The following is a 21,159-nucleotide window of genomic DNA, read 5'->3' as shown; positions in this document are numbered from 1 at the left end:
TGACTTTGGCTCAGGTCATGATCTCACGGCTCGTGGGTTTGAGCCCCGCATTGGGCTCTGTGCTGACAGCTCAGAGCCTGGAGCCTGTTTCAGATTCTGTCTCCCTCTCTCTCTGACCACCTGCCCCCACTCACACTTTGTCTCTCTCTCTCCCTCAAGTATAAATAAACATTAAAAATTTTTAAAAATGCTAATCATTATCTGAGCTTTCAGTAAGGGATAACTTTTTGCTGGTGCACGATCTTGCCTTGATGTTGATGGCTGCTGACTGAATGGAGTGGTAACTGCAGAAGGTTGGGGTGGCTCTGACAATTTCTTAAAATTAGACAGCAGTGAACTTTGTTGCATTGGTTGACTCTTCCCTTCGTGAATGATTTCTCTGAAGCACACAATGTCGTTTGATAGCATTTTACCCACAGTAGAACTTCTTTCAAAATTGGACTCAACCCTCTAAACCTGCAGGTTAGACCAGGTGCATTGTCAATGAGTAATAATATTTTGAAAGGAATCATTTTTTTCTGTGCAGTAGTTCTCAACAGTGGGCTAAAAATAGTAAACCATGTTCCAGACTTTGTTATTCCATTTATAGGGCACAGGCAGAGTATATTAAGAATAATTCTTACAGGCCATAGGATTTTTGGAAAACAATGAATACTATTCCCTTCAGCTTAACGTCACCAGCTGCATTAGCCCCTATCAAGACAGTCAGCCTGTGCTTTGAAGCTGTGAAGCCAGGCTTTGATTTCTCTCTAGCTATGAAAGCCCTAGATGACATCTTCTTCCAGTAGAAGGCTGTTTTGTCTACATTGAAAATCTGTTGTTGAAGTGTAGCCCCCTTCATGAATTATCTTCCCTAGACCTTCTGGAGAACTTGCTGCAGCTTCTACATCAGCACTTGCCGCTTTACCTTGTACTACATGTTATGAAAATGGCTTCTTTACTTAAACCTTAGGAACCAACCTCTCCTAAGTTCAGACTTTTCTTCTGCAAGAAAGTCTTCTCTCAGCCTTCACAGAACTGAAGGTTTAGGGACTTGCACGGCATTAGGCTTTGGCTTAAAGGGATGTTGTGGCTGGTTTGATCTAACCAGACCACTCACACTTTCTCCACATCAACACTGAGGTTGTTTTGCTCTCTTACCATGTGTGTCTTCACTGGAGTAGGTTTCTTCATTTCTTTCAAGATTTTTCCTTTGTATTCTCTACTTGTCTTACTGTTTGGTGCAAGAGGCCTGGCTTACAGTCTAACTCAGCTTTTGACATGCCTTCCTCACTATGCTTAATTATTTCTAGCTGCTGATTGTAGGTAAGAGACATGCAAATTTTCTTTCACTTAAACATTTAGAGGAAATTTTAGGATTATTAATTGGATTAATTTCAACATTGTTGTGTCTCAGGGAATAAGGAGGCCCAGGAGAGGGAAGAGAGATGGGGAATGGCCAGTCAGTGGAGCACACATCAAACACACCCGCTTGTTAAGTTCACTGCCTTATATAGGCATGGTTCATAGCACCCCAAAACAATTACAATGGTAACATCAAAGATCACTGATAATAAGTAAACATAACAGATGTAATAATAGTGAAAAGTTTGAAATATTGCAATAACTACCAAAATATGACACAAAGACATTACTGTTGGAAAACCATGCCAGTAGACTTTCTTAAGGCAGGGATTGCCACAAACCTTCAATTTGTAAAAAGCACAGTATCTCTGAAGCACAAAAAAGTGATTCACAATAAAATATGTTTGTAGTGAGAATTAATCTAAGTTTATTACCAAACAAGTCAGGAAACTTGATCCAATGATGCCTACAGATTATCTGTCAAAGAGTAACTCAGAGAAAATTTGTTTAAAGCATAGGATGGATAGATGGAGAGATTAGATAGATAGATAGATAGATAGGAAGATAGATAGATAGATGACAGATAATAAATAGATGAGACTGACAGAAAGAGAGTGGGAGCAGGCTTTGGATCACAGTCTTGGTGAGAAAAGCAAGGGTGAGACTTGTAAAGGCAGTAGCCTGTAAGTTGCACAAGGGAAAGGAAGGGAAGGACTTGTCAGTTCAGAATTTTTTGGCTGTAGTGGAGCTCAGGGCAGGCCAATTTGTTGAGTATAGAACCGTAGAAAAAAAATTCGCCATCACACTTTTTTTTTCCTCTGGATATTGATCAGTTCTCTGAAAAATAGTTGTTTTTGTTTGTTTTTTGTTTTTTGTTTTTCTTTGTTTTTTTTTTTTTTTTTTTTTTTTTTTTTTTTTTTCGTTCTGAGTATCCTGACTTCTTGCCATATTATACTCTCCAGGTGCAGGATCACACTGAGAGAATATCTTTATAAGTTTGTTCAAGGATCCCAAACTTATGTTTTGTGTTTTTTTCTTAATAAGAAAAATTTACCGGGGCACCTGGGTGGCTCAGTTGGCTGGGCATTTGACTTCGGCTCAGGTCATGATCTCGCTGTTTTTGAGTTCGAGCCCCGTGTCAGGGTCTGTGCTGATGCCTCAGAGCCTGGAGCCTGCTTCAGATTCTGTATCTCCCTCTCTCTCTGACTGTCCCCCACTTGTGCTCTGTCTCTAACAAAAATAAAATGTAAAAAAATTGTTTTTTAATTAAAAACAGAAAAAAATGAAAAGAAAAATTGACCTGTGGCCCCAAGATCATGTATTATCATTTTCACATATTTTCCATTTGCTTAAAGAAGTATTTTTAATAGTTGCATTAAAAGCCTGGGGGTGTCACCTATGTCCACTTTGTGCTTCCAATCTCTGCCATGTCTCTGTTTAGAAACTCTGAGATGTATGAGTAATGAATAGAGTTTTCACTTGGTTAAATCTAAAAGACTGCCAGACCAGCAAAAAGTCAACTCTCTTTACTAAACCTTTTTTCCAAATACACTCTAAAAAACACCTTTGTCCTAAATACTGCATGCAGAATTTTTCAAGATCAGCAGCCAAGGAAAGCTGACCTTTCTATGTGAGAAGTCTTCAACACTTCTGCCTTTTGCTGGCCACTAGTTATAACATCGACCTGTGCTGCGGCCAGTATGCTGACCTGTAAGACACAGCAAGCCATCATAGAATGGTACTGAGATGATGGGGGATCAGATGATCCTCATGCAGGCAATAAGGGTGTGCATTTCCCATAGAGATTTTAAAATAATAAACCTGGCTAAAAATTGGTCTGTTGTCTGCTTCTTGCTGCCTTTATGCTCTGGTAATTCTAACAACGGCAGTGATAAAATACTCCTCCCTGCCAGGGCTGCACATTTCCACTGCCAAGCCCCACCCAACATTGGTGCACCAGTGGACATGTCATTAGGCAATGGGAAAGAACTTGGGAATGACAATTTTGCGTACAAGAAATTGATGCAGGAAATTGAGATTAGGAACCACTGCCAGGGACCAAATAGTAGTCTGAATAATTACATTCTGATGCTTTAGGCACACATTGTGCTGTAAGTCTAAAAATATTTTTTGTTGTTTTTTTATATAACTGTTTTCTGCATCAGTGAACTAAAAACAAAAGTGCATGTTTAATTAAAAAATACATACTAGATGTCCATTTTCCAAGAAAATTGATTTCATCAATGATAGGAAACTTGAGGATATCACTGACTACATAAAGTCAGAAGAAACAAATCTGCTAAAGAAGCATCAGCATTTACTTCAAAAGTTAGTAGTTTATTTAAGACTGGTTCTCTCCAAAGCTGTTATATATATGCAGCTACAGAAGGGGCATTTATAGTATCATTCCATGAAACCTGACATTTTATTTAAATTGACCCTTCTAAATTATTTTTATTGATTTTTAAATCTAAGTTTTCCTTTGCACATATAAAACATGAAACAATGAATGTTAATGTGTTGGCTTCATTTTCAAAAGAAGAATTTGCAAGCAGTTGAATACCAGTTTTCATACTGGTGACATCAGATTTTCCAAGGAGAAAATCAGTTCTATTAATTGCAGGAGTGGTTTGATATTTTTGCATTGAATTGATGAACTTGAAATAAATACTTTGAATTTTTTTCAAAGATACAGCACCAGAGATAACTGGGCAAGCTATTATAACTTCAGATTAAAAAGTTCAATATGGAAGATAAAATTATTTATAGTAATAAGAATTTTAAATTTGATAGGGTGAAGCCTTATGTTTAAAAAGCCCTTAATGAAAAACCTAAAGACACACAAAAAAAGTATAATAGGTTGTAGTTGAAACTCAGTTTATAATTATATACAAAACTGTGATATTCTAAAATCAAAATACAAGCTGCAGTTGTATTTAAACACAGACAGAATTGTAGAAATACAAATTTTTGTTATGAGGTTGGTGTTGAATGTTAAGCAGTACTTCAGAGTGGCAGTAATACTTTCTATGTTATTCTTCATTAATTGGATTTTAGAATTGTTTGAGCCTTTCAAAAGATAAATGTAAAATCAAACGAAGTGTCCTAAAATGGTATTGGACTTTTTGACAGTAAGTCCTTTAAGTTGAAGCTCCATAATATTCAGTATCAATTTGAAATATTTACTAAATGTTCTTCAAATGAAGCACTAAAAATGCCAGCATTTTAAGCTTTTAGTAAGTTTAAGAGACAAAAACAGATGAACATATGGGAAAGGAAATAAAAATAATATAAAAACAGGGAGGGGACAAAACAGAAGAGACTCATAAATATGGAGAACAAACTGAGGGTTACTGGAGGGCATGTGGAAGGGGAGATGGGCTAAATGGGTAAGGGGCACTAAGGAATCTACTCCTGAAATCATTATTGCATTATATGCCAACTAATTTGGATGTAAATTAAAAAAAATAAAAAATAAAATTAAGTTGTGACTATAAAAAACTGTGTGCAATGGAAGGCATTGGAATGTATCACTACAAAGACAATACAAGAACTGGACAAATTAAAGGAGACGTTAGACATTCTATCAAATTTAAATTTCAAATTTTATATTTATGCTTTGGAATGTCTCAATGTGTGGGGAAGTCTTTTAATGGAGCTCCTAACTTATTTGAAAATAATTGAAAATTCTTCCTGGAAAAGGATATTGAATTGGGAAAGGGAATCAAAATGGTAACATATCACAGGATCCATATGTTGCTTTTCTCCTTTAATATTCATGGTATTTGTTCAGTTTACCATACACATGCATACACATACCTTGTATATTTGGATATTCACATAAAAATACACGAATGGATATGCATACGTGAACTTTGAAATAAACGCGTCCATATGTACATATGTGTATTTATACATTTACTAAATGTAACGCTTATGTGTGGCACTGTGCATATATATGTGTATAGGTTTGTGTGTGTGTGTATGCACATGTATGTATAGCGAAATTTCTTCAAAAGTAGGAAAACTTTATTCTTCCATTTTGCTCACTTGATGTGATACACCATAAAATCAGAATCATTAAGGACCTGGACAGACACCTCAATCTTTGCATATATCCCAAGCTTTTCCCGAAGTCTGTTTTTCCAAATCTTCCAAATGAAAACTTTGTTGAATATTCTGCTGTGACCCAAATCAGTCTCACATGGGATCATTTCAAGAATGTTTCTTCTTCTTTATTAACTCTGATCTTTATTTAGAATTCTATTTCACAAGTTTCTTATGAAGCATATCATGACAATTCTTTAAACTGAATGATGTCCCATCATTCTCAAAGCCAGTCACTTTGGTCTTTACACCATCAGAAATCATCAGCTTTGTATCGAACTGTGCTTGAAAAGTATTCTTTCTAAGATTCTTATGTAGTGTGTTTTTTTGACACATACTTATATTCCCATCATCTTTCCTGTTGACAGATACTTACATATGGTGATACTTAAATATCAGTCTCCTATTTTAATGGTCAATTTTAGACTTAATAAATTCATGCATTAGTGATGGGAAGACAAGGAAATCTCTAAGTGAGCTTCATCTTTTTCCATACAAAATTATTTTAATTATGGAAGCAAAGGATGATTTTAATTTTTCCATGAGAAATTAGCAAACAGGCAAATTAGCAAACAAAATGTACTTTACCTCAATGCACTCATTTATTAAAAATAATCAGGTTTATTTGCAAAGATTTGACGGTAGTTAATGAAATAATGAATTTAAAATCAGGGTGTACCAGGGACCAGAATAATCAAATATATCAGTAAGCAACCCATGAAAAAAAGTTTGAGTCTTTTTAATCATTATATTGAAAATCATTGATATACTTGACAAAGTTTGAACCCTCTAATTACTGACTTATCACTTCAGATTTACCCAAAGCTGTCAAAAACAAAAGTCAAGTGAATCCTCTAACCTATGATTTTCAAAAAAGCAGAGAAATCTTAGAAAGTTCTCAGAAACATTTATTAAACACCTACCATGTACTATGCACTGTGCTAAACACTGAGAATATAAGCACACATAATAAATATCTCCTGTGTTAGTCTAGTTGAACAGTCTAGTTGAGAATATAGGTACACAAGCAAAAATGAAATACAACATGAAAAACACTGAAAAGGAGATATAAATTTCTGTTTTGCAAACACAATCATCCTTGCAGAAAATCTCTTCTTTTCCAGAAAAGACCTGGGTAGTCTGTACAGACTACTATCTTTACATGGCTTAAAGATACAGGGTAAAATAAACTGGAACAGTAATCCAAGTAGCCCTTCAAAATATTTTCAACGAAGAAGCCATTAGTCCAGGACTTATGCAATGAAAAATAAGGTATCATTTACTCGATTTTCACACGCTATTACTTTTACATTATTTTGTTTTTCTTCCCCATGCTCTTTTCTGTCTCTGCCATCACTGCCACTTGGATATGCACTTCCCAGATTCATCCATTTTCTTCATATTTTGGAGAGGCAACATGGAGTGTGATTGGGGACAAACTAAGAATTTTATAAACTTTAAGCATACTCTAATCATGAATGACAATTCTTCCTTTGAGTACAATGGGCATTTCTAAACTGGAGCGTTTATTAAGTGTGAAAAGCAAAGAAACACTTAGTGAAGTAATTTATTAGATCTTGCTTCATAAAAAGATCATTTGCATTGTGCTTCAGAAAACGTAAGAGTAAACTGAATTGTGTGTATTTTAAGTGAAAGAATGCTTAATTAAACTTACCAGAATGAGAGTCTTGATGAATTAGCACATTATGTTATTCATCTATTTAGAAACTATTGCTGAGTTTTCAATATGCTTAATAGGTTCATCTGCTTAACTTTCTACATTAATATTATCAGTCACGGAATGACTAGAATTAGACTCCTGATGGTCACTGAGGAATGACTGTTTTGATGCTCATTAGCATCAGTTATCTGTACAACACTTGAAGCAAAGCATGAGTTATAATCAACTTAATTACATTCTCCTCTGTGTGAAGGAAACAGCATTTAAGTTTCTCAAACTCAAGTCTGATATCTTAGTCTAAGCAATGCTGAAGACACAAACTGTCTAAAAACTGATAAAAACGGATATCTACTGGGGTACAATGTGGCTCTGCCTTTTAGCTTCTTTATTTTAGACCTTTATTGAAGGTGCTACCCCTATCTGGGACATGCTGTCTTCTGGAAGACTAGCATGCACAAGAGGAGACACGTGGCAACTCATTCATAATTAACTGGATAAAGCCAGTCACTTAACAAACAAGATTTAAGTCTCCAATAAGCAGGATCAGTAGGAAGGGCAGTAAATATTTTAACAGTGCGTTTTATCTTGGGGTCGAAGAGTAGAAAATGTCTGCATTGTCTTAGTGCCTCTTAGTGCTTTATGCCAGTCTTCTAGAAAAAGAATGTTTTTAACCATTTAAGTTATTCTATGCATATACTGTAAATTTTGTTTTTCATTTACAAATATTCATTTCACTCTACTTATGCAAAATTATGAGAAACTGCATTAAGTAGACGACCCATTAACAAAGAACATGATTTTCTGTTCCTTTTTTTACTAAAAAAAAAAAATTCATCTACATTTTGCTTCAAATCTTACTCCTCCTTTTCCACTTATACCAAGCACTCAGCATACAAACCTCTGCTCTCCCTTCCATAACTATACATGACCGGAAAATCAATGCTAGCATTCTTTTAAACACACTCTGAAAACTTGTTTTCAGTCTTCTCGCCATAATAGTTTAAGCGACCATACCAACCAGCTGGGGCTAGCATTCAAGATGAAACCTATTTGCCCCTCCTGTTCATGTCCTCATCAATGAAAAAAAGAAAGAAAGAAAACAAAACAAAACAAAAAAGCTACTCTTTCGTCTCATAAAAAGCTTTCTCACATCTATCTCCGTCACCACCTCCTGCCTTCTAGTTTTACTACAAATGTATATCCTTATTAACCTCCCCCCACTCAGAGCTTCCCAACCCTCAAATACATCCTTTTCTTGCAATCCATATTCTAAGTATGTCTTCCCTTCCTTCTCTAATAAGCTAACTCCCTGATCAGTTACATCACCTGGGCTCAAAATTATAAGAGGATAGGAAAAAGGGCAGGTACTTTCTGCTCCTTTGGTCTCCATGTAGGGTCTTCTACTAAACTAACATCTCTGGCCCTCTCTATCCTTTAACATTTTTACTTAGGGAAGGGGAGTGAATTATCTCTGAGTTTAAGAGAAGGAACTGGGTATGTTTAGTTCAGCCTCTTCACTTTTGGGAACCAGCCTTGCATGGATCTCGCATAATTATTGCTCTTCACATGAAAGGAAGTCTGCCTGGAAAAGGAAGAACAGAAACTAGTTAATCAGCTACACCAGTAACAGGTAAGTATACCTAGCTCAGGGATGAAAAATTAGCAATTTCATTGTTTGCAGAAGGAAAGCCATATTGTATAATCTTCTTTTGTAGGAAGAGTGAAGGTGAGATTTTGTTTTTATTACTCATACTCCTGCACCTTTCTCTTAATTTGTTCCACGCTTGGGTAACGGAGCATGTGTTATTTATTTAGATCACTCAAGCCCTAACTCACAACATCCACATCTTTTTCCTGTCAGTGATTTGTCCTATAAACCCCGATTCCTTCTTTCTTCCATCTGGGTTGCTTAGCATTTCTAGGAGAAATGACATGTTTCTGAGCATAGATGTAATTACACCTTTATAGACTTCACAAACTCCATCTTGGCAAGACAATCAGCATTTAGTGAGCATGGCTAAGAGAGGAGTGATGAGCCAAAGCTCTAGGTTTAACACTGTCTCAGTTCCTTTGTCTCCAATGTAAGACCTGTAAGATCTTGAGTATATTACTTCAGGTCTCTGTGACTCTGACTCCTTGTCTGTAAGCCTCAGGTATGACAGTATTTAGCTCATGTGGTAGTCAAGATTGAAATAATATATGCATAATGCTCAAAACAGTGCCGGAAAATAATGTCAGCTATTAGAAGCTTGGCAATTATTTTTTGTGTTCTATCCCTCAGCCAGTCCATTGTCAGATACATTCTCTAATGTTTACCTTTTCCATATGTGTGATAAAGCTTTTTACTTTTCAAGTTCTGTCTTCATTTAGGTTTGAGGCTCTTGCAAGAGGCCTAGTCAGTTCTCCTCCTTGAGCAACTGAGTCCACACTCCAAGCACCTCTTTTAGCAGGCTCTCATAATTCCGACTATTGTACATCACTGCTAGTTGCCCCTGGATCAACTATCAGACTACCTCTGATAGACAACCTCTATAGCGACAACCTGTATGTCATGGAGACTGAGAAATTATTCAAATTAGCCAAACTGCCAGGAGCCCTTGAAATCTTAACTAGCACCACCTCACCTGCCATACATCAGCTGATGCCTACAGTTCCAGCTCAGTATTACCCAGATTGTGTGGCCCCAAATGACACCTTTCTCTCATCTGGAGCTGTAATAACAAAGTTCTGCCTTCACTTCATCTATTGGAGTGTCAGTGTGTTGTGCCTTACCATCAAAAGAATCTGTAAATCTTATAAGACAGTAAGTTCCTTGTTCTACCTCAACATAGTGCATTTTCCTATACTGTCTGCTAAAAAGTGAACTGCCCAACATAGGTTTCTGTGAAATCTCAGAGGAAGAGGTGTTTCTTTTCCTATCTAAGACTAATCTTAGCTCTATGCTCCTGAGCATGTCTTTTTTTCTCCCCAAAGGATTTGGCCTACTGGTTGGTGCCTCCTTTATGGGTTCTTGAGTCTGTCACACTCTATTTTTTTATACAGTAAATAGCTTATTATACACTTCTATATTTAAAAAGAAAAAAGTCCCCATTAATCATTGTATTCTATGTTGAGTGACAACCTATCTCTACTCCAAAAAGCCAAGATCCTTCAAAGAATATTCTTATTAAGCTATTCATTTCAGTGTCTTTTCTTCTTAACTTCAGCTTCTACCCATTGTGCAAGTGTTCCCATCATTGAATTTGCCTTGACAAATATTACCATGGTCATCTGTGCTACTAAATTAATAGATGCTTTTCTTTGTTTTGTTTTGGTTTATTTTCTTTCCTGCAAAAATAGAATATTATCAAATGTCTTTTGTTTACCATGAAAAATCTCTCTTGTATTGCATTTTCCTCTTTTCTGATTCTCCTTTTATCTCTCTGACTTTCCTTTCCCAGACATCTTGTGTAAAATTTGTTTCAGAATATTCTTTAATTTTGAGTATCCTCAGCAACTGATCTAATCTGAAGGCCTTAACTCCCACATATGTGATATCTCCATATTTCTGTTCATCACTCAAACCTCTTTCCTGGATTTTCTGATAGATGTGCAACAGACATATATGTTTCAACATAGTGAATTTAATGTACTAAATTCCTCCCCAAAGCCATTTTTTTTCAAATTCCCTTATTTAGAGAATAGAATGACTTCACTCTTTTCTCAAAGTAATTTAATTAATTTACTTCACAATGCTGTTCTCTTCCCACATACTATTCTCAAGACCCTTTTTGAATTAATATCCCTTGAATTTACATTGTTTTCGTTGTTTTGACTGCTCTTGCCATTGCATCAATTTTCCTCCAGTGTCCATCCGAAAAGTTTTATCTTTGTGGACTGAGAAAACATTTTGGACTTTAATAAAGTTTCCCTGGTACAATTCTCCTAGTTTACAATGTGTTACTCCCTTCTTTGAGACTTTATTATGTTCTAGACAGTGTATTCTCATAATATCTATATTAATGATCAAATTTCACCATATTACATATTATAAGAAAATATTACATTTTTCTTCTGAAAAATAATGAAAACATGTATAACTGGCAATTGGTCTGAGCACTAACTAAGGCAATAAGAAAACAGAACAAAATGAAATACTCAGTAACAAAACTCAGGCCACTCTGAAGAAGACATTGATGAAAAATGTAGGAAATGGACAGGAGTAAAAAAGAGTAAGACTTAGTGATATTGGATCCTTATCTTTCCTGATACACAAAAAATAACTCAAAATTACCTAACGATTTAAATGGAAGTTCTGAAATTTTAAAACTCTTAGAAGAAAACAGGGGAAAAGCCATTGACATTGGTCTTGGATATCATGCCAAAAGCACAGGCAACAAGGCAAAAATAGATAACTGGAACTATAATGCATTAAAAACATTTTGCAAAGAAAAGGAAACGATCAACATAGTTTAAAGACGACCTATGTAGAAAAATAAATTTTCAAACCACTTATCTGATAAGCAGTTAATTCCCAAAATATATCAGGAATTCTTATAATTCAACAGCAAAAAGCACATTGAACCCAATGAAAAGTGGGCAAAATATTTCAATAGACATTTCGCCAAAGAAGTATACAAATGGCCAGTTGATATATGAAAAAGTGCTTAACATCACTAATCATCAGGGGAATGCATATCAAAACCATAATATCACCTCTCCTTTGTTAGGATGGTTATTATTATATATACATACATACACATATAGTATTATATATACATACATACACATATGTATGTATATATAATAATATATGTGTATATGTATATGTGTATATATATGTGCATATATATTGGTATGTGTATATGTATGTATATATATGTGCATATATATTTGTATGTATATATGTGTGTGTAAATATATATATATTTTTAAAGATAACAAGCATTTGTGAGGTTAGGGGAGAATTGGAACCTCTGTGCACCATTGGTGAGGAATATGAAGTGGTGCTGCCAATATAGAAAATAGTATAGAGGTTTCTTAATTAAATGGAACTACTGTATGACCCAGCAATTCTGCTGCTGAGTATATACCTGAAGGAAATAAAATCACTACCTTGAAGAGATGTCTGCACTCCCATGTTTATTGCAACATTATTCACAATAGTCAAATATTGAAATAAGCCAGATGAATGACAAAGAAAATGCGGTATATACCTACTACAGTGGAATATTATTCAGCCTTACGAAAGAAGGAAATCATGCTATTTGCAACAACACGATGGACTTGGAAGACATTAAGTCATATGAAAACAGTCAGCCATAGGAGGAAAAATGCTGCATAGTTTCTTTTTTGTGAGGCATCTAAAAAAGCCAAAGGTATAGAAATGTACAATGAAATGAGTTACTAGGAGATGGGAGGAGGGTCCATATAGGGAGTTGTTCAATGAGTGTAAAGTTATACAAAATGAGTAAGTTCCAGAGATCTGGGGTATGAAATAGTACCTCTATTAACAATAGTATATTGTGTTCTTAAAAACTAGTTAAGAGAGTAGATCTCATGTAACATGTTCTTACCACATACACACACACACACACACACATACACACAGACACACGAGGAAGGAACACAAGAAAACTTTTGGAGATGATGGATATGTTTGTAACCTTAATTGTGGTAATGGTTACATGAGTGTGTACATATTTCTAAACTCATCAAATTGCATACATCAATTATGTGCAGTTTTTTGTATACCAATTGTGCCTCAATGTATTGCTTCAGCTGTAGCTGAAGAAAAAATACAGCTGAAGTTGTTAAACCTAGAAGTTCTTTTCTTACTCCAAATCTGTACACTTGAATCACCAACAAGAAGAAAATAAGGAACTTGTCAGTAGCTATTGTTCATATTTTGAAGACCGTATCATTACCATAGTTAATAATAACAAAATGCCTACAGCTGTATAATTTTAATTGATGAAAACTGTAATAGAGAAATATGAACTTTTACATAAATAAGTCCATGAAATTAGCAGAAGTAATTAAACAGATGTACCTCAATCAACTGGATCTGAACTTACACTTCCTATAAGAATCCTGGTATCCAGGAAGGGTTTCTCATGTATAATAATGTTTGAATACAGCCATTTATTTGTTTTTGTTTTTTTTTTCCTGTTTAGGTGTATTGCAGGCTAACAACTCAGATATTGTGTAAAAAATTCCTATTTAAAATTTATTTCAACTCATTTTACATGCTCAGAAAGCTTCCATTAATACACTGAATGAGAGATAGGATGGGACCCTTTGTGAGGGAACAGATAGGAGCGTCAAAGTACATGATTGAATTCAAGTTTCACATACTACCAACTGTGGAATCTTGAGTTAGTTACTCAACCCTTCTGGGGCACATCTGTATTTCATTTAATAATAGTACTTTCTTCAAAAGATGAGTAGATGAATTAATTATTATAAGCTTTCAAAGGGTACCTAGCATATAAACAATTACTCTGTCCAAACCATAGCTTTCCTAAAATTAAAACAAAAACACAGCTTTCCTTTTTTGTGTTTTTTTTTTTGTTTATCTTTATACATTTTCTCTTATTTTCTTTCTTTCTTTCTTTCTTTCTTTCTTTCTTTCTTTCTTTCTTTCTTAGTATAAAGTTCTTTTTTAGTATAAAGTAGCTACACTATGGTAGCTACTAGAGAACTAATTTTACATTCTTGATTCTTTATTAGTTTGGAACATGCATATTGTATATTATCATAAGAATGGACCTAAAATCTCAAATACTCCTATGTCATTAGCACCCCTTCAAATAAGCACGTTTTACATCTTGCAAATTATAAAGCGCATCAAAATATATCACTATACACAATATTATCACTAAATTTTTTTTTCAATAAAAAATTCTAAAAATTCAGAAAATTCAGAGTGAATAAATTAGCCCTGAATAACTTGAAAATGATATATTACAGCAATATAGATATAACATAACTAACTTTAACCTATTAACAAACTAAACTAAACTAACCAAATATTTGAATTGAAGGATTAAACTTAGTTTTATAAAATTAGGACAAGAAAATATTTACAAAAATATTCTCTCACAAAAATTTAAAAATTTTTGAAGAATCTTTTGATGAATCCCCCCTTACTTCCTCTACTCTTTTAATTCTACATAAAAATATATTTTTATGTATTATATTATCCTAATAAATAGGATTATGTATATTTATACTTAATTCACTTATATTTAGTATATATGTTTAAACAGAGATTCATTGAAAGAACAACCAACAGATGTTTGTACTTTAGGATAATAACATAAAAAATCCATTATTTTATCTAAAATTAGACTATGGGAAGGGATTTTTCTAACTTTAGATATGCATTACAGCTTTAATGGGTAGGGTTAGAGTTTTCAATAGGTAAAGCATTTTGTGTGCCATCCCAAATAAAGTCTGCTCATTGCTAAGTTCTTAAGTGGTGGCAAAAGTAAATAGTTTATATATAATATTTAAGAGACTTGTCTATACTCCTTTATTATTCTTCATTCAGAAACCTCATTGTAAGTAATTATGGTTAAATTTTCAATACTGTTGTTTTATAGATTTTTCCTCCGTAAACAGTATAGAGTCTACTAACAAAATTATCTCTGAAAGCACATTTTAAAGAAAAAAAGTCCATAACTGATCTCCAATAAAACAACAAAATGCAAAATTTTTAAGGAGATATTAGAAACATTTCAGCTGCATTGACTATTTTTAGCTCAATTGCCTTATACATTTATAAGAAATTTTTCTGTCAGAGGAGTTAAAATTCTTAGCTTTATTTATTATGTCTATTGGCTGAACTTTGGTGCTTGTTAGTCCACGCAAAATAGTATATACTTGGCTCTGTTTTACCATCACTGACTAATATCTTACCATGTTTAAAAAAATTTTTTAATGTTTATTTATTTTTGAAGGAGAGAGAGAGAGAGAGAGACAGTGAGCAGGGGAGATGCAGAGAGAGAGGGAAACATAAATCCAAAGCAGGCTTCAGGCTCTCAGCTGTCAGCACAAAGCCCTACACGAGGCTCAAACTTAAGAGCCTTGAGATCATGACCTGAGCTAAAGTCAGATGCTTAAATGACTGAGCCATCCAGGCTCCTCTTACCATAATTTTTAAAAGATTATTTTTACTTATTTTGAGAGAGAGATAGAAAGTGAGTGGGGGAAGGGCAGAGAGAGAGGGGGAGAGAGAATCCCAAGCAGGCTGTGTGCTGTCAGCACAGAGCCCAATGTACACACACCATGAGATCATGACCTGAGCCAAAATCAAGAGTTGGATGCTTAACCAATGGAGCCACCCAGGTGGCCCTAATATCTTATCATATATTAATGCAAAATGAAAAGTAACTTCTAGATAGCAGTCCCTCTTATCTTGGTCCTTTGCATCAGGCACCTGGAAGATGCAAAGACGGTTAGATACAGACATATGCTATGTTAGGAAGGTAAATAAATAGAAATAAAATAATTTCAAATAAAAATTAGAAAATTATAGATGCTGTGAAAGTTCAGAACAAAGATTAGCAATTGTGTTGAAAGAACTCGAGGAGTGTTCCATTATGGAAGAGGCATTTAGCTAAATCTTTAAGAGATTTGTCAATTGGACTGCTAGAAACAGGAAGGGAGGCAATTTAAGAAAGAAGGACAGATTTGTTCACCAGGATGGAGGCTGGGCTTTATAGAGTATGTGGATTGATTGACTAATGTTTGGTTCTGAGTAGAATGTGTATACAAGAACTAAAAAATGGGGCTAGAATTGTATTGAGACCAGATCAAAGAATGTTAGAATAATGTGCTAATGATTTGGGGGATAATCTGTAAGGCAGTGAGAGCCTATGTGTTATTTTAAGTAGGAAAGTAAAATGATCAAAGAAAAATAAACCAGAGAAGTAACATACAAATTTGGAACTGGAAACCTGGAACACAAATATGTTTCAATTCCCTCTGTGTAAATGGAAGGAGCAGAGCCTCAACGTCCTCATCCTGCAAAGCTGGCCAGTAAATTATATATTTGTGATTGTTGTCAAAATTAAATGAGATAATTTATGCAAAGGGCTTAAATGCAATACTGGATAGAAAATGAATTTCAGTAAATAGTAGTTAGCCTCACAGCAAGCACTGAGAAGAACAGATTAATCTCTACAGAGACTTCACACAGGAAAAATCAATTCATAGTTAATATTAGCTAGAATTAATAATTCTGACTAAGACTATTGCAGTGGGATTGGCAAGTGTGATATGACTGAAGCCATACTCTAGACTGGAGATGGGGGCCCTCTAGTAAATGAAATGTGTATGGGGAGAATGAAGAGAGGGATGGGAGATGTTTCATTATTTTGAAATTTCTTGCCTGGGAAGTTCCTGTCACTCAAAGCTAAGGAATTCAAGAAAAAAAAGCAGATTTTGGGCATAGATGATATAGTTTAGAATATGTTTATTTTGAGATTGATTTTTGTGGTGTCCATGAGATCAGGTAACAGTTGTGGAATTAGAGTCTAGAAGAGAGAGCAAAGCTCAAGGTAAATTTAAGGCAGCAGCTGTGAGCAAAACAAAACAAAACAAAAAAAAAACAAAAACCCAAGGACCAAAAAACAAATAAAGGAGTTAGAAGTCAGAGGTTAAAATTAAAATGCTGTTTTAAATTTTCTTAACCTTTTAAAAGTTTCATAAGCCTTGATTTTATTTCCTAAAATAAGACATAATAATTCCTTTAAGTTTATTATTCTTAAATGATATATGATATACTGAATGCTTTATAATCTAAAATGCATATGCAAGTATAAACCTTAAATAATTATTGAAGTCTTAGAATGAGCACATGCACAGAGAGCAATAAAGGTCTTGGGGCACACAAAAAATAAGTAATATATCAAAGCCTCCGTAGCTTAGAAGTGATAGAGCTGAGGTGGATATTCAGGCAGGCCAGGCTCCAGAGGACATGCACTAAATTACTACTATATTTGCTTTCAAGTTATCAATGGTTAAGTTAAAAAAGTCTTCATTAAAGTAACCTGGTTTCCCTAAATACATCTTTTTATCCCCAGTGCTTAGCATATCTGTTCACCGCAATGGCACGATGAACGTTTTGTGAATTAATTATCGGTTTACGTAGAGGTGATCTACAAAGCCATAAATAAAAGAATGCTGTGTGTCAAATGAGTGCTTACAGAGAAGAGAAGGGAAGGGAAAGGTAAGGAAAGGAGGGAAGGGAAGAGAGGAAGGACAGGAGGGAAATGCAATTATGATTAGAAGTTTGGAAAATACAAACATGTTGTGTGCAGGAAGTAGAAAATAGAGAAGCAGATAAAGATGGGATGAATAAAAGGATTAAGAAACATGAAATTGGGATTTCAGAGAATTCAGAGAAGGAGAGTTTCAAAAAGGACAGAGTTGTCCTTTCAGTGAAAGGAGAAATCATTTACCTGATTTTGGATTTTGGAATAATAAACTGAACATGCTCAGTTTAGCCCTTCCCTAACTCTGTTTTCTAGAGCTAAATAATATACCTGCCCCTATAAGGAAGTCCTGCTGTTGTCCATCTATATCAGTAGATCTGTATAATTTCAGATATTTCAAATATTAGCAAGCCCATTCTTCTAGGACATGGTCTCCACTCTAGGGAAAGCATTAATGTTTTAAAAAATGTATATAGTTTTAATGTATTTTCAGAGAGAGAGAGAGAGAGAGAGAGAGAGGAGAAACATAAGTGGGGAGGGGCTGATGGAGAGGGAGAGGAAGAATCCCAAGCAGGCTCCACACTGTCAGAGCAGAGCCAGACACAAGGCTTGATCCCATGAACTGTGAGTTCATGATCTGAGCTTAAATCAAGGTTAGATGCTTAATGGACCAAGCTACCCGGGCGCCCTGGGAAAGCAATGATTTTTAATCTGTCTGTGTCTATGTTCAATGGATCCATACTGGGCTAAAAGAAAGATATTGTTTATTGAGACTTTCTGTACTCCAACAGTATTGTTTTTAATTCTCAATCCAGTTGCCCAGCATCATTGGAGTCCATCCTTTGCTGCCTAGATATCTTAGCTCCCTCTGATGCTCTCCCTTCAAAACTTTACCCTCTGGCTCTTTAGACCAGAAAGACTAAAGTTGTTTGTTGTTGTTGTTGTTGTTGTTGTTTGTTCATTTAATTTTTTATCAGTCTTTTATCAGTTTTTATCAGTTTATCCATTTAGTACCAACTGCAAACTTACCCTCAGACCAAAAGTCATAAACATGGGACAGTTATCTCATGACCATTGCTTTGTATTAGGTTCTATCATTGCCTACCATATCACCATAAATTTAGTAACTTAAGTTAGAGACATTTGTTATGTCACATAGAGATGGGTCACAAGTCTGGGCATGGCTCTGGGTCTTCTACTTACGGTTTCAAAAACTTTCAAACAAGGTGTTATCCAAGAAGTATCTTCTGGAATGTGGAGTCTTTTCCAGGCTCATTTGAGTTATTGGTCAGATTTAGTTCCTAGTGGTTATAGGAGTCAGGGACTGTTTTCCGAGGCCACTGCTATCAATACCTAGTGAATAACATAGCTATTTTCTTCTTCAGTACCAGCAGGAGAGTATCTGTTTCTTTTTCTAGGAAGGGGCCAGTCTCTTTTTAAGAAATTTTACCTAATTAAGCCAGGCCCTCCCAGGCAACCCCTCTCTTGATTAGCTCAAAATCAATGTATTTAGGACTTTGACCACAGCTGTAAAGTCTTTTCACCTTTGCCACATAATATTACCATATCATAGAAGGGCCATCCCATCATACCCACAGGTAGTACCCTCACTGAAGGGGAGATGAATATACAGGGCAAGTAAACCAAGAGAGAGAATCTAGGGATTCTATCTAACACCCCTTTTATAACTGTCAACTCCCCTCAAGAATGTGCCTTCCTTTAATTTCTGAGATTTCAGGTAGTTGTTTTTTGCCTTTTTTCTGTTTTGTTTTGTCTTGTTTGTATTTGTACAGAATTAATAGTGTTTTGATTTTTTTGAGAGAGAGAGAAAGTGAGAGAGCATGCACTCATGCATGCATGAGCAGGGGAAGGGCAGAGGGAGAGAGAGAGAGAGAGAGAGAGAGAGAGAGAGAGAGAGAGAGAGAGAGAGTCTTAAGCAGGCTGTACACTAAGCCAACATGAGGCTCATTCTTCCCATGAGATCATGACTGGAGCTGAAATCTATAGGTAGACACTCAACCAACAGAGCCACCCAGGCACTCCAGGCAGTTCCACCCAGGCACAACAGGCAGTTTTTTGTTTTTTTTTTTAATTTTTTTTAACGTTTATTTATTTTTGAGACAGAGAGAGACAGAGCATGAATGGGGGAGGGGCAGAGAGAGGGAGACACAGAATCTGAAACAGGCTCCAGGCTCTGAGTTGTCAGCACAGAGCCCGATGCAGGGCTCGAACCCACGGACCGTGAGATCATGACCTGAGCCAAAGTCGGACGCTTAACCGACCAAGCCACCCAGGCGCCCCACTCCAGGCAGTTTTAATCTGCAAGGAAGGTCAATCTATCATGAGTTTATCTGACAATCATAGAAGCAGAACTTTCATGAGTATATCCTATGGAATGATTGCTTTTAATTTATTTAATGTTATAGTTAATCATAAGTATTCTTTTTGTAATCAAATCATCCCAAATTTAACCAATATGGATACTTGTGGGCTTAATTTTTTTGAGGGAGAAGACCTCACTGACAGCCTCATTAGTCATTGAGGATTTTCTCACTTTCTTACACAGCACAGTGGCCTAAGTCAATTTGTACACTCACTGTCCCAGATCTACACAGACATATTTCTGAGGATACCTAGTTATTTTTAGGATTGCTGATACTCAGAGATCAGGATCTGCCTGTTATTGAATGTCACTCCTTTTAGGTTCTAGCAGTGTTTGTAAAAATGCAAATTTGTATTGATATTTTATTTATTTTTTTTTTAATTTTTTTTTTAACGTTTATTTATTTTTGAGACAGAGAGAGACAGAGCATGAACGGGGGAGGGTCAGAGAGAGGGAGACACAGAATCTGAAACAGGCTCCAGGCTCTGAGCTGTTAGCACAGAGACCCATGCGGGGCTCGAACTCATAGACCGCAAGATCATGACCTGAGCCGAAGTCGGCCGCTTAACCGACTGAGCCACCCAGGTGCTCCATTGTATTGATATTTTAAATTCAAATTTAATATTATAGTTTTCTTTTTAATTGTTATTACTCTCAAGTTTAAAATATATCTTTGTGCTTTTATATTGAAATTTTTATTTTCTAAAATATATACTTACCACTTACTTCTTTTATCTTTAAATATATAGTTTCAAAGTTGTAAAACCAATATCACTACTTATAAATGCTCTCAGTGAAACTTAAAATTTCTCTGAGCTGCTTTTGGCCTTATTAAAAGTAAAACAAAACAGACAAACACCATGTGTGTCCAGAATACCATCTTTCAAAGTTGCTTTAAATAACTTTTATCTGTGTGGCTGGGATATTAATTTTATACACATTTAGCTTCATTGTTTCCTTTGTGGTTTAATTTATTAATTTTTCCCCTTGATTTGATTTTTAAATAATTAACACATTTATATCTTTCAAAGTTAGCAAAGATATTAAAAGTTGTCAGAGAAGACCTCCTCCATTCCTGATGTCTCCACTGTTTGGTCACTGCTTTTTAAACTTGAACTTAATAATGTATCTAGGAAGTTAATTTATTTACTACCTGGGGGTCTTCATTATAATTTTAGTGGATAGTAGGTTATTGTGTGGATGTGCTGTAATTTACTCAACCTGTGTTCTAGGAGTATTTGGATTGTCTTTAATCTTTTACTAATCCAAACAATATTTTAATAAGTGAACTTATTTGTTTAATCACAATTGTGGAGGTAGATTTTTTGAGGATATTATATAAATGAGATTACTAGGTTATAGAGGAAATGCCCTTATAATGTTGTTAGATATCACTGACTCTTTTTCCACAGGGGTTTTGGAAATCCCATCAGCTATATATG

Source organism: Lynx canadensis, chromosome B4, assembly GCF_007474595.2.
Source record: "Lynx canadensis isolate LIC74 chromosome B4, mLynCan4.pri.v2, whole genome shotgun sequence".
NCBI classification, from domain to species: domain Eukaryota; kingdom Metazoa; phylum Chordata; class Mammalia; order Carnivora; family Felidae; genus Lynx; species Lynx canadensis.
Note: the sequence above shows the minus strand (reverse complement) of the source record.